General features: G+C 41.2%; 1 long non-coding RNA gene across 1 annotated transcript in view; it reads right to left on the bottom strand.

The window, feature by feature from the left end:
• Window positions 1-3,419: 3,419 nt before the first annotated feature.
• LOC147821728 (uncharacterized) overlaps window positions 3,420-13,607 on the bottom strand; it is a 27,981-nt gene continuing 17,793 nt past the window's right edge. The window contains exons 3-4 of the long non-coding RNA XR_015446604.1: window positions 4,899-4,941; window positions 3,420-3,783 (exon numbers count right to left, since the gene is read on the bottom strand). This is a non-coding gene — a long non-coding RNA (uncharacterized LOC147821728). The remainder of the gene's footprint in view (window positions 3,784-4,898; window positions 4,942-13,607) is intronic.

The raw sequence follows: 13,607 nt of genomic DNA, 5'->3' as shown, positions 1-13,607 counted from the left end.
TATTTTGCTCATGTCTCAAGACTTTCTGGGAGACTTGAGATTCAGGCCAATGGACTGATCTGGTAGAGGAAATTTCAAGGAAGCCCACTGTATAGGCTGTGGCACAGGCAAAACTGGTTGCTTTTTGTGGGACCGAGCAAAAGTTACTCCATTTTGTACTAGGGCCCCATCTTGTCCCTGTTGGTTTCAGGCTCACAAAAGGGATGCAGAGTTCCCAGAATGTACTTGCTTATCTGTTGAAAAATCATGAAATGTACTAATGCTTGCTTTGTGCAGAACTTCCTGCTAGCTAGCTGTGCAAAGAACACCTGCAACACTCCCCTCACCGTCCCCTAATTGCAAAAATTCTGCTTCTGTAGTTCTGCTTGCCAAGTTCCCACACAGCCCCTATAAAACTATCCAACCCCCTGAGTTAGGGGCCTCTCTAAGCTTGGTGCTTGAGGGTGCCATCTGGCCAGACTAATAAAGGTCTGTTTTACTTTCACAACTTGTCTGGTGTGTTCCCTCCCGGGTGATCTTCGCTGTAGTTAGCTCCTCAGAGCGTTTGGTGAGGCCCACGGTCTTACATTTTAGCTAGATTTATAGCAAGAATTTGGAGCACAAAGCAGGGCAGAACAATTTGAAAAACTTAAATTTTGCTCCAAAAGGAAGGACATGTAAATTTGGGGCCAAAGGAAGTATGGGTGCTAAAGAGATTAGCACCATTAAAAAGAAGTCAAATACCTTGTACATGAACCAGAAGAAAACTTTCATGAGGGCATCTAAGGAATCAACAAGACCCTACCCATCACAGGTTTAAGGGTGCAGACCTATAAACCTTTCATTTAAGCAGAGTCCCTAGGATTGCCACTTGAGAAGGGTCTCCTAAGGAATTGGTTCCCCAGGGTTCAGCCATCTAAGCACTTGGAAGCCACTGCAGCCATGCCACAAGGAGGCCTGGCTACTGCTTCCTCTGAAAGCAGACTTTGGTATTGTCCAGATGTTGTTGGTTTTAGTGGCATGTGGATGCCAGTTGGGTTAGGAAGGCTTTCACTCAGATTTCAAAGAAAGGCCTGAAAGACTAGGCAAGGAGCCACACCTTCTCCATTGTACCTTTCATACAAATCTGGATGGAAATATTACTAATCTCCAAGGCTGACCTTAGGTCCAACTTCATAAACTTGAAATAGAGGCTTACAACATTACTTTGGATCATCTCAATGATATTGTCTACTGGGTCAATCATAAACATTGGTTCTCTGGTCTCAATTTTCACATTTAGATTCTTATAGTTACCAGAATAATCTTTTTTTCTGCTCTTTCTTGTAGTCCTAAAAGCACTCTGCATGCTACTCCAATGGATCCTCCATCCAGAAACCATGATGACTTGCCTGCATCAAGCCTAACACCTCTCTAGCCTGTACTCTTCCTTCTGCCCAATCTAAATTATAAAACAAAAAGGGGGAATTGTGGGGAGATGCTGGCCAAAGGAGTGATTCAACCTGAGTGCACTTGTTCCTTGGAGAAAAAGAGTTCCCATGCTTCTGGAATGTACAGTTAGAGTTTAGAGTAGAATCTGCAGTCAGCAAAAGTATCAGCAAGTTATTGTCAAAGATGTTTGCTTTGGCCAATGTGTTCCCCTTGTCCCAATAAGATTGTTTAAATTGGGTCACTCATATTTCAAAGACAGGCCTGAGAGGTTAGACAAAGAGCCCCTGAGAGGGCAGTATGTGAAGTTTCAGGAATGAGGCCAAAGGTACAATGGTGACCCCAGGAAGTTGGAGATGCCTGGAACGTGGAATGCTTGGTGAGGAAAGCTGTAGGTCATGAGGAGAGGCGGGGCGGGGGGGGGGAGATTGCAACCAGCAAAGCCTTAGGGATGGGACCACCCAAGCCCTCTGGAACTCAAAGTTTACCAACATGTGCCCTGGATGCCAGAAATGGAGCCAAAAGAATTAATGTTTGCCTGTTAGGTTTCAGTCTTGCTTTGGTCCTAATCTTTTAATCTCCCAATTCCTCTTTTTAAAAATGGATTTGCCCTGTACCATTGTATTTTGGAATTTAGTAACTTGCTTTTTAAATTTTATAGGGGTCACAAAAAATTTATAGGGGTCACAGCCAAGAGTTTGACTTAAGGCTTAGAGGAGACTTGGACTTTTTAGCAATGCTGTGACTATTAATAGCTAGGGGAAGGGATTATTTTGTTCTTAGTTGCTTGAAGTTGTAACATATTAAGTAGAATTATTAATTTATAATTGTGTTTATTTGGAGATTAAATATGGTTTAAGGAGATGTGTTTGGGTGTCAAGTTGACAAGGGGTAGGATTGATGTTTGAGCTTAATTGTGTCAACCTGATTGTCTTGGAAACTAACTAGGGGATTAGTAAAGCATACTTCTGGTGCATCCAAGTGGGTCATGAAGGTGTGACTTCAGGTACTATATATGGCTTCTTGTTACTTCCTCTCTAGTGATGTTACCCTGCTCTACCATGAACTAAGAAACTTTGCTCTGCCACACCCTTCCAGCATGACATTCCTGCCTTGGAGCCATCCAACCATGGACTGAATCTGGTGAAACCATGAGCCAAATTAAACCTTTCCTCCTTTAAATTGTGGGTGTCAAGTATTGTGTCTCTGTGATAGGAAGCTAACTAATACACTTCCCTCTGTCTCCTTTCCTCTCAAGTCAAAGTTCTACAAATGAGGATAAGCTGGTTGTGTTTAGGTCAATATTCCATGTTCTATAAACTAGGGAGCTCAAAGAGGGAGTATCTGTTCCCTTTAAACTTCCTCTCACCTATTTAGAGAGTCTCCTGAAATGGAAAGTGTGTTCAGATGTTGGGCATATCAAAATGATAAATGTCCACGATACCTCTTCTTGCTTTCCTCATTGGCCCATCCTGCCCTTGCCATATTTGAAATCGCTCAAGCCACTAGAAGATCTCATAACCTCTCTCACCTTCACACATGCTAATCCTTTGCCCTCAAATGGCCTGTCCTCCAGTCCTGGTAGGCTGGCCTGCCCTTCCTACAGGTAGTTTCCCTAGTCCCTCTATATTAGTTTGTGAGAGGTATCATTACAAACTACCACTGACTGGGAGGCTTAAACAGAAATTAACTTTCTCACAGTTCTAGAGGCTGGAAATCCAAGATCAAGGCGTCAGCACATTTGGTTTCTTGTGAGGCGAGGCTTTTCTCCTTGGCTTATAGATGGCTTCCCTCTTGCTGACTTTTCAGATGGTTACCTCTCTGTCCAGGGTATCCCTGGTATATTTCTCTTAATCTCTTCTTTTTCTAAGTCAGATTGAATTAGGGCCCAACCTAAGGACCTTATTTTCCTTTTTTTTTTTTCTTTTTTTTTTGGTACCGGGGATCGAACTCGGGTCCTTGCGCTTGTGCAGCAGGCAGCGAAACCCCTGAGCTAAATCCCCAGCCCGACCTTATTTTACTTTAATCACAGTAGTCCCCTTTATCCGGCCTTGCTTTTGTAGTTTAAGTTATCAATAGTCAGCCACAGTCCAAAAATACTACTTTGCAGTGAAGAATTAAAACATTTTGGAGGGAGAGAGACCACACTCACATAACTTTTTTTCACATTACTTTTATTACAGTGTATTGGTATAGTTGTTATATTTTATTATTAGTTGTCAATTTCTTTCATGGTTTATATCTGGAAGTCCCCCCAAAGCTTCATGTGTGCAGAGACGGGGCTTGTGGAAGGAGATTAGATTATTAGGAGCACTGTAGTAGCTTGGTGTGGTGAGTTGAGGCCTGGTCAGAAGAGGCAGGTCACTGAGGCATGACCTGAAAGGGTGGAAGGGTGTCTCTCCCTTTTCTCTCTGCTTCCCAGAAGCATGATGACTTAAGCAACTTTATACACACACACACATATATATATATATATATATATATATATATATATATATATATATATATATAATTTGTTGGTACATTTTAGGAATAAAATACATTTACATTTATCATTGAGTGTTTGTACCAGAACATGATGTATCTTAGTTCTTATTTTTTCTCCCATTACCTGTGCACCCTTCACCCCCTCCACCCTTCCCTATTTACACAGAGTTTGATGCCATTTTTTTTCTCATAATTTTTCCTTTCCCTTCATCCCTTTCCCCTTCCCCTCCCACCATCCCCAAACCCTTGGACCTTTTCTTATTTCTAATTATCATTTATTCATTTTAATCATTTTCATCCTTATTTACACTTTCAATTTCTCACACTAGAGAAACTATTTAGTATTTACACATGTGTGTCCTATTTATTTCACTTAAGAGTATGGCCTCAATATGCATCCATTTAGCTATACATGTCTCAGTTTCTCATTCTTTATGGCTGAGTAGTACTCCATTTTATTAAAAAAACACATTTTCTTTATCCAGTCTCCAGGTGATGGGCATTTGGGGTGTTTCCAAGTTTTAGCTATTACAAATTGTGCTGCTATGAACATGGGTGCACATATATCACTGTGGTATGATCCTTTTAATTCTTTGGGGAAGATACCCCGCTGGGAAATAACTGGGTCAAATGGGACTTCCAGTTCTAGCTCTTTGAGGTATCTGCATACTGATTTCCACAGTGGTTGCACCAGTCCACACTCCCACCTGCAGTGGAGCAGGGTTCCTCTTTCCCCACAGCCCCACATTATAAAAAAAAAATAAAGAAAAGGCCCAAATCCATGAAAATAGGAATGAAAAGGGTGAAATTACAATGGACCCAGCAGAAATCCAGAGGATCATCAATACCTACTCTGAGAACCTCTATGCCAATAAGATGGAAAACACAGAAGAAATGGACAGATTTCTAGATACATATGAATTACCAAAGTTGAACAAAGAAGACGTAAAAATGCTAAACAACCCAATATCAATCAATGAAGTTGAAACTAAATAAAAACTTACCAATGAAGAAAAGCCTGGATCCTGATGGCTTCACCGCTAAATTCTACAAGACATTTAGAGAAGAATTATTGCAACTATTGTTTAAACTCTTCAGTGAAATTGAAAGGGAAGCAAAACTCCAAAATTCATTCCTGGAAGCAAGTACCACCTTGATCCCCAAAGCAGAGAAAGACCCAACTGAAAAAGAGAACTATAGGCCAAAGTCGCGAATGAACAGACACAAAAATCCTCGATAAGACACTGTCAAACTGAATGCAGAAGATCATCAAGAAGACCATACAGCCTGACCAAGCGGGATTCATCCCAGGGATGCAGGGATGGTTCAACATACACAAATCAATCAATGTAATACACTATATCAATAGAGCCAAGGACAAAAACCATATGATCATCTCAATAGATGCAGAAAAAGCATTTGGCAAAATCTAACACCCATTCATGATAAAAAAAAAAAAAACCTACAGAAAATTGGAATACATGGTCTTCATCCCAACCTGATAAAAATCGTGTATGAAAAATTAAGAGCCAATATCATACTAAATGGTCAAAAACTGAAATCCTTCACACTAAAATCAGGAACAAGACAAGGATGTCCACTATCACCACTCTTGTTCAATATAGTTCTGAAAGCATTAGTCACCACAATTAGGCAAGAGAAAGAAATAAAAGGAATAAAGATAGGAAATGAAGAAGTCAAATTGTCATTATTTGCAGATGACATGATACTCTATATAGAAGACATCAAGAATGCCACCAAAAGTCTTCTAGACTCAATAACCAATTCAGTAGAGTAGCTGCATACAAAGCACACAACACAAACACACAAAAACAAACATATAACACAGAAAAATCAGTAGCCTTCCTGTATACACTCACTGAGAAAGGAACTGGAGAAATATCTCCTTTCACAATTGCATGTAAAAAAAAATGTAATACCTTGGAATCAACCTAACAAAACAAATCAAAGACCTCTATTTTGAAAACTACAGCACTCTGAAAAAAGAGATTGAAGAGGATATCTGAAAATGGAAAAACATCCCACAGTATTGTTCAATCCAGCAGGGCTCCAGAGAAAGTTCAAAGCAAGAGTGATAGTAAAAAGAAAGGGCAGAACAGTAATGAAGATGATAAGAACATGTGGGGTGGTAATAAAGGTAACCAGAATGTGCAAAGTGATAATGAATGATAAAGAAAGTGCAGAGCAAGAATGGCAAGAAAAATTTTTGGAAGAAAATAACCTTTGGCCTGAAGAAGGAAATTGTAGAAAAGCATCAGTGTGGTATTTGTGCAACTGATCTGGCCATGGAGTAAAAGATGGTGAAGTCAACAATCTTGACTATTTTGAAGAGTATAGATACCATCAGAGAAGCAATGTTAACCACGCAGAGGACACAAGGGCTGGAAAAATTTTTGTTAGTGTGGTTGAATGGCAAACAGCTGTCAGGTGATAGTGTTAGTGAAGCTATGACCTGTGAAAAAGCCAGGAAATATCCCTCTACAAGTGCAACAGGTGCTGAATTTAAAGCCAGTGGAGGGTGATTTGATAAATTCCACAAGAGAAGTGGCATCCACAGTGCGATAAGACACTGTGAGGCTTCCAGTTCTGACAAGGCTACTGCAGAAGACTGCAAGAAAGAATTCTCGGAATTCATGAAGACAGAAGGACACATTGCTCAACCAATGTTCAACTGTGATGAAACAGGGCTCTTCTGGAAGAAGATGCCAGACAGATCCTATATCATGCAGGAAGACAAGGCACTGCTGAGGCACAAGCCCATGAAAGACAGATCGACCCTTTTGCTGAGTGCACACGCAAGCGCCGATGTGAAGATTAAGCCACTTCTGGTATACCATTCCCAGACCCCTCATGTATTTAAGGAACAGAATGTGAACTAGGCCAGACTGCCTGTCATGTGGAGGGCAAATTCAAAAGCTTGGGTCACAAGCAATTGTTCATGGAATGACTGCATGAGGTGCTCGCACCCACCATTAAGAAATACTTTTCTGACAGCCAACTACCTGAAAGGTGCCTTCTTCTGATGGACAGTATCCTGGCAACCCTCCAGCTTTGATGGATGATATGGATGCTGAGTATGAACATCACGGAGGTCAAATTCCTACCCTTCAACAAGACACCTCTTCTGCAGCCCATGGACCAGCAAGTAATCTGCAACTTCAAGAAGCTGTACACTAACCCTAACTCTGAAAGAGTTCTGGAAAAAACACTTTCATGTCCTCTACTGCATCAGCTTCACTGACATAGCCTGGGAAGATGTCACATAACTGACTTTAAACTCATCCTGGAGGAAACTCTGACCAGAATGTGTCACTTAACATGACTTTGAAGGGCCTGATGCACAGATAGTGGAGGAGATTGTGTCCATGGGCAAGAGTATGGGTCTGGATGTCGATGGTGCAGACATAAAGGAGCTTGTTGAAGACCATAAGTAGGAGCTGATGATGGAAGAACTTGCTGAACTCTAGAGTGGGCAGCAGAAAACACTTGTTTCGGAGCATTCCACTGAGAAAGAGAAAGACAGGGAGGAGGTTAGCAGTGATGTGATAAAATCCATTACGGAAAAATGGAATGAGTGCCAGGATTTCTTTGAGAAGCACCAGCCCAACATAACTGTAATGAACAGAGTGGTGAATCAGATGAATGATGATATGGTCTCTCAGTTCTGGATGGTTATGCAGTGCAGGAAAAAACAAGTGACATTAGACAGATTTTTCATCAAAATTGACCCTGCAGCTAAAAGATGAAGAGAGGAAACACCTGAAGGAGATCTCCCTGATGTCCTTACGGAGGGGGACTCTCCCTCCAAACAGTATCCCCTCCTCGCCCACCTGCTTGTCCTCCACACTAGAATTCACCACCAGTAAGTTTAGTGTTCTCTCTCTTCATACTGTACTGTACTATACTGTACTTTGTTTCATATTTTTGTGGTTCAGAATGGACTAACCTTATTTACAGTGAACCTTATGGGAAATTTGATTCAGCTCCTGACCAATTCAGCTTCACAACCAGAATCGTGGAACAGATTAAGTTTGTGAACCAAGGTACCACCATATTCATTTACATTTTAGTCTAAGTTCAAAAGTGAGTGACATTACTCTCACTTTTAAGAACCGATAGACTGGTGTAGATTTAAGGTGATCCATCTATATTCAGTGTGAAAGGAGATCACTTAATAAAACGGGAAGGGGGGCAGAGGGGAAAAACGTGGAACCTACTCTACTAAATGTTCAGGCCACTTTTACCGATGGAGAGCAGCAAAAACTGGCCTGTGGTTCCCTTTAACTGCTGCCCACATGACCCTGCACGGACCACAGCGAGGATACATGGGGGTTTCCTCCACACGCACACATATGTCCCTTTCATGAGCCTGCACACTGCGCCCTTGTTGCAGCTGAGGCCCTGCATCGCCACAGAGCCCATTTCTGAAAGGGCTGTCTGTGCAGCAGAAGTACAAAGTAACTTTCCATTGCTCTGGCTTTCCTTCTGCTTTTAGAAGTGCTTGCTTATAAAAAGTCTTGTTCTCTAGTATAACACGCCCATTTTTTCCTGCTTTCTTGAGTCAGTAATTAAATAAGTTTCATCATAACACATGTGAATTTAGCTTTGCAATTTGAAAGTAGGATCCTGAAGGCTGAAATGTGGTTTGGAAATAAACCAGTCTGTCCTTTCCAACCCAAAGGAACCCCCGCCTTGACCAGCTTCCAAAATCACCAAAATCTGGGAATGTTCAAACAATCAAATGAACATTGTATGAAGAACTCTAATGATAAGAAACTGAAACTGGACTGACTAGGGGTTTAGCTCAGTGGTGCAGTGCTTTCCTAGCATGTACAAAGTCCTAGGTTCCATTCCTAGCACTGCAAACACAATGCAAAAGGCAAAAAACAAAACCCCAGGGAAATTAAGTTCATAATACTTTTGGTATTAGTCAGTTTATACACAAGGTCTAACAGTAACATGATCACTTAGCCATCCATTCATTCATTTATTTGGAGTCTCACACATGGATTAGCCAGAAAGAAGTTCCTGGCAGACAAAGGAGCATGTACAAGCTGTGCTGTCCAATATGACAGCTGCTAGCCACAGATGAGTAATCAACATTAAAGTTAAATTAACTCAAATTGGAAGTTCAGTTCCTCAGTCACACTAGCCAGAGTCAAGTGCTCAACAGCCATGTGGGGCTAGTAGTTGCTATAGTCAAGAGTGTGACATAGAACATCTCCATCAGCACAGAGGGTCTACTGGACAGTGCTGCCACAATGTGACAATACTAAGCACCTGAATACACTGTTGGTAAACGATTTTGAATCAGCCATCTTTGTAATCCTCAAATCATAGTCTGAAGAATCATTAGTGACCTGACAATATTTTTAAGAGATTTGTGAGGTAATGTCTTCTAAAGGCCTATGATAGGGCAATACAGAATTTTGGGAAGTGAAGTAATGTATTTACTGTGGTTTCAGAGAAAGAACTTAGATGCCTCTTTCACCTCTTTCAAAGTTGTTACTAGATAAATTTTCACTAGAAATTAAAAAGTTTGCTTTTTCTCAATATATATACTTGCCTTGGTTTTTAAAATAAAGAACAGTGATTCTAGGGCCAGGGATTTAGCTCAGTGGTTCTGGCGCCTGCCTTGCAAGCACAAAGTCCCAAGTTCAATCCCCAGTACCAAAAAAACCCACAAAAAAACAAAAAAACCAGTGATTCTTGAAGTAAGTGAACCATCCCAAAAAGACAAAAGGTACAGTAATGGTGTAAATGTGCCCTCCCCCAATCCACACGTTGGGAACTTAATCCCTAGTGCAACAGTGTTGAGAGGTAGAACAGTAAATACAAGTACTTTTCAAAATTCTCATGAAGAATTAGATCTCACTTCTTTGAAGCATTCTTAAGACTCCCTATTCATTCTGATGGTGTGAATGTCTTTAATTCCAGGGGAAAGTGGGAGTGTTTGGGAAGATAGTAGGTGTCTTAGTTTGTTTTGTGTTGCTTAACAAGAGTACCTGAATCATGGTTCTGGATGCTGGGAAGTCCAAGGCTGATGGCTGCATCTAGTGAGGACCTCCTTGCTGAGCCATCCCAGCCTGGCAGGCAAGAGGGCAAGAAAGGGTGACAGAGGCAATAAAGGCACCTGAACTCATTCTTTTATCAGGAACTCACTCCTGGCATAACTAATCCACTCCCCAGTATTGTCATTATCCATTCCATGAGGACTCCACCCTTATCACCTAATCATCTCTTAAAAGTTCTACACATGTGCGCGCGGGCACACAAACACACACACACACACACACACACACACACTATCGGAGATCATCCCAGGTGTTGATCTGAATTTTTGTCTTTCCTTGAGCAAAATTACATGCTTCTTGACAGCTTCTCAGCTTCTAATTTGGGGAAATTTCAAATTCAAGATCTCTATCACTCATTCCCATTCTTGTCTTCCTATTACTCCAAGAATCCTGAATGTAGACAAAGATAACATCCACAAATGCCATCTTCTCTAAGTAAATTGAGGAATCATCTGGAAAGATGCTACAGTATTTATGAATGGTTATTAAAAAAACTAATTTTCTGACAAAAAGTCACTATCTGTACATAGGTATAGTCAAGCACATCAGTTTCCCTAGACAATATGTGCATCAGAGCTTCTGTCATGTACGGTGGTATGGGTTGTACTCTGTACAAGGAAGACATATCTAAGGAGGTCTTACATTATAGACATTGAAGATTTGGTACTTATAATCATAATAAAAACAAATTTCCTGAAGGTGGCAGTAAAGTATCTTGTTTTCTAAAAGATTGAAACATTATGACAGTTTTCCACAGATTGGGATTATAGCATTTTAATGGAGCAGAACCTTCTGGAGATTTACTCCGAAGCATGGTGGGGCCTGTCACTAAATGACCCCCACAAAATCAAACCATGGAAATATATATATTATACTGTACTGAAGTTCTGTCTTCCAAAAGGCCAGAATTAATAATAACATTAATATTTTCTGTGTGTTATATAGTCTGTTAGTCCATTCAGGCTGGCTGACTTGTAAGCAACAGATACTTAATTGTCACAGTATCAGAGCCTGGAAGTTCAAGATCAAGGACTGGCAGTGTCTGAGGAGGGCTAGGTTCCTGATTCATACATATCTATTGTCTCAGTTACTTTTCTGTCATTGCTGAGACAAAATACCTGACACCCAAAGTTAAAAAGAGGAAAAACTTATTTAGCTCACAGTTTGAAGAAGTTTCAGTCTATACTTGGCTGGCTCCAATGCAGAGTGGCACATGACAGAGGGGCATTAGCTCATGGCAGACCGAAGGTAGCAAAGCAAAAAGGGGAGAGGGAGGGGCCCTCGACATCATCTTTCTGCACCTTTTATGCAGATTACTTAGGACAGGTAACACTCACACCTTCAAACCTAGTGCCCTTGAACCTAGCAATACACCATGAATCAATTCCAGAAAAGCCCCATCTATGACTGCACGAACAATTGGAGGGACATCAAGACTCAAGTCCTAACAGCCATCTTCTTACTGTGTCTCCTCACATGGCAGGAAGGGCAAGGGGATGTTTCTTGGGCCTCTTTTATACGGGCACTAACCCTATTCATTAGGTCCTTGCCAGCCTTTGGCCTTCAAACTAAACACATTCCAGAAGCCCTACTTGTAATAATATTGTACTCCACTGTCAAGGGGCTGTGCAGGTGTTTGCTCCTTGACTTCATACTTAGAGGCAAAGAGGCCGAAACAGGCACAGAGGATTAAGGGTTAGCAGAGAGACTAGTATTTGACTCTTGCCCAGGAAATCTAAAGACCATGAAGACTGGACAGCAAGAAATGGGCCAAATAACTGCTTTGTCCATAAAACCAGCAGATTGCTAGGCATTGGCCAAAACTCAGAATTTGTTTCTTATGAGCACAGATGTGGACTACTTTGGAGACCACTGGGGTGATTTGACACCAAATCAAGAGGATCAGTCAGGCCAGCAGTACTTCCACAAGGAGAGGCTGTGTGGGGCAGGCCACCAGGAAACCTGAGCTGAGGACAGGGCAGCAGAGGAATAGAAGGGACTTCCCCAGTCCGGCAATTTACAGTTCAAATGACCCAGATAGAGTCCCCTCTGATGATTCCACGAGAGCACCCAGGAAAGAAAGTCTGCTTTAAATATCCCTGACATCCAGAAATCCTGAAAGCCTCTTAAAACAGAACCAGTGGAATGAGAATCTTCTGCTTCCTCCTCAACACCCCTTCTTGCCTTCCAACCCCAGAGGAGTAGGAAGGCCACTGTGAGAGATTAGGAGGGGTAAATGAGGAACAACCTCATTTGGCCACCTTCAGGAACATTTAGCTACCTAATTAAGGCTGTATTTTCCACTTTATTTATCTTTCTGCCCTATCTGAGCTGCAGCCCACAGGCAGGTCCAACACACGGGGCTTGCCTGGGCCACTTTGAGTAAAGAGGAATTGTCTTGGGCTTGTATAAAATATGTAATATAATTAGTATATACATAACAAAAGTTCTTTTACCTTTAAACTTTTTAAAAATTATAACACAGGCCTGACCAACCCGTGGGTAGCAGTTTGGACAGAGTAGGATCCCCACCCTAAAATGTGGTGGAAAAATTAAGAAAAATTAAGGGCCCACTTGGGCTTTGCTTAATTAGGGACAAGGGTAGCACTTTTTCAGTGCATTGACTAGTTCTTGTGGGTTTTGTTTTGTTGTTGTTTTGTTTTGTTTTTGTGGTGCTGGGGATAGAGCCCAGGCCTTGCACATGCTATGCAAGTGCTCTACCACTGAGCTCCAATCCATCGACCCTCAACCTCCTCAACTGACTAGTTTTTAAAGCAGGAAGAAACAGAAATAGAGTTGGGTTTTCATATCCCTTGAGTTGTTTTTTTTTCCTTCAACATACCTTTATATATGCTATACAGAGTTCTTTATATTACTTAAGTAGTTAATTTCTATAAATGGATTCTATAGTTTACTTTTTTTTTTTGGTACTGGGTATCGAACTCGGGTCCTTGTGCTTGTGCAGCAGGCGGTGAAACCACTGAGCTAAATCCCTGGCCTATAGATTACTTTTTAAGTAAAAACAACCCAAAATCTTTTTGGGGGGGCAAGAATGGGGATTGAACCCAGGGCACTCTGAGCTACATGCTCATACCTTTTAATTTTTATCTTAAGAGAAGGTCTTGCTAAGTTGCCCAGGATGGGTTCAAACTTGTGATCCTGTGGTCTCAGCCTCCCAGAGTACTGAGATTATAAGTACTATGCCTGACTTTTTAAGTAAAAATCTTTTATTCATTAAGTTTATTGGTACATTTAGGTATACAATATGATGACATTCATCATTGGGAATTTGCACCTTTACATGATATATCTTGGTTCTTATTTTTTTCCCCAGTCCCCTGGCCTCCCTTCAATCCCTCCCTATTTACAAAAACCTTGCTCTGTTTTATCCTTTTCTCATATTTATTCCCTTCCCTTCTTTCCTTTCCCCTAGCCCTCCCACTTCCCCTTCCCCTTTGGACCTTTTCTTCCTATTTCACATTATCTATTATATATTTTGATCCTTATTTACATTTTCAGTTTCTCACACCAGAGAAACTATTCTGTATTTACACGTGTGCCCTATTTATTCCACTTAAGAGTATGGCCTCATTGTGCATCCATTTAGCTATAAACGTC

The sequence above is a fragment of the Heterocephalus glaber genome, unplaced genomic scaffold, assembly GCF_053883595.1.
Source record: "Heterocephalus glaber isolate CG9 unplaced genomic scaffold, H.glaber_assembly_v1.0 deba00001719, whole genome shotgun sequence".
Lineage (NCBI taxonomy): Eukaryota > Metazoa > Chordata > Mammalia > Rodentia > Bathyergidae > Heterocephalus > Heterocephalus glaber.
The sequence above is the reverse complement of the archived record's forward strand: the minus strand, read 5'-3'. Positions and strand labels throughout refer to the sequence as shown.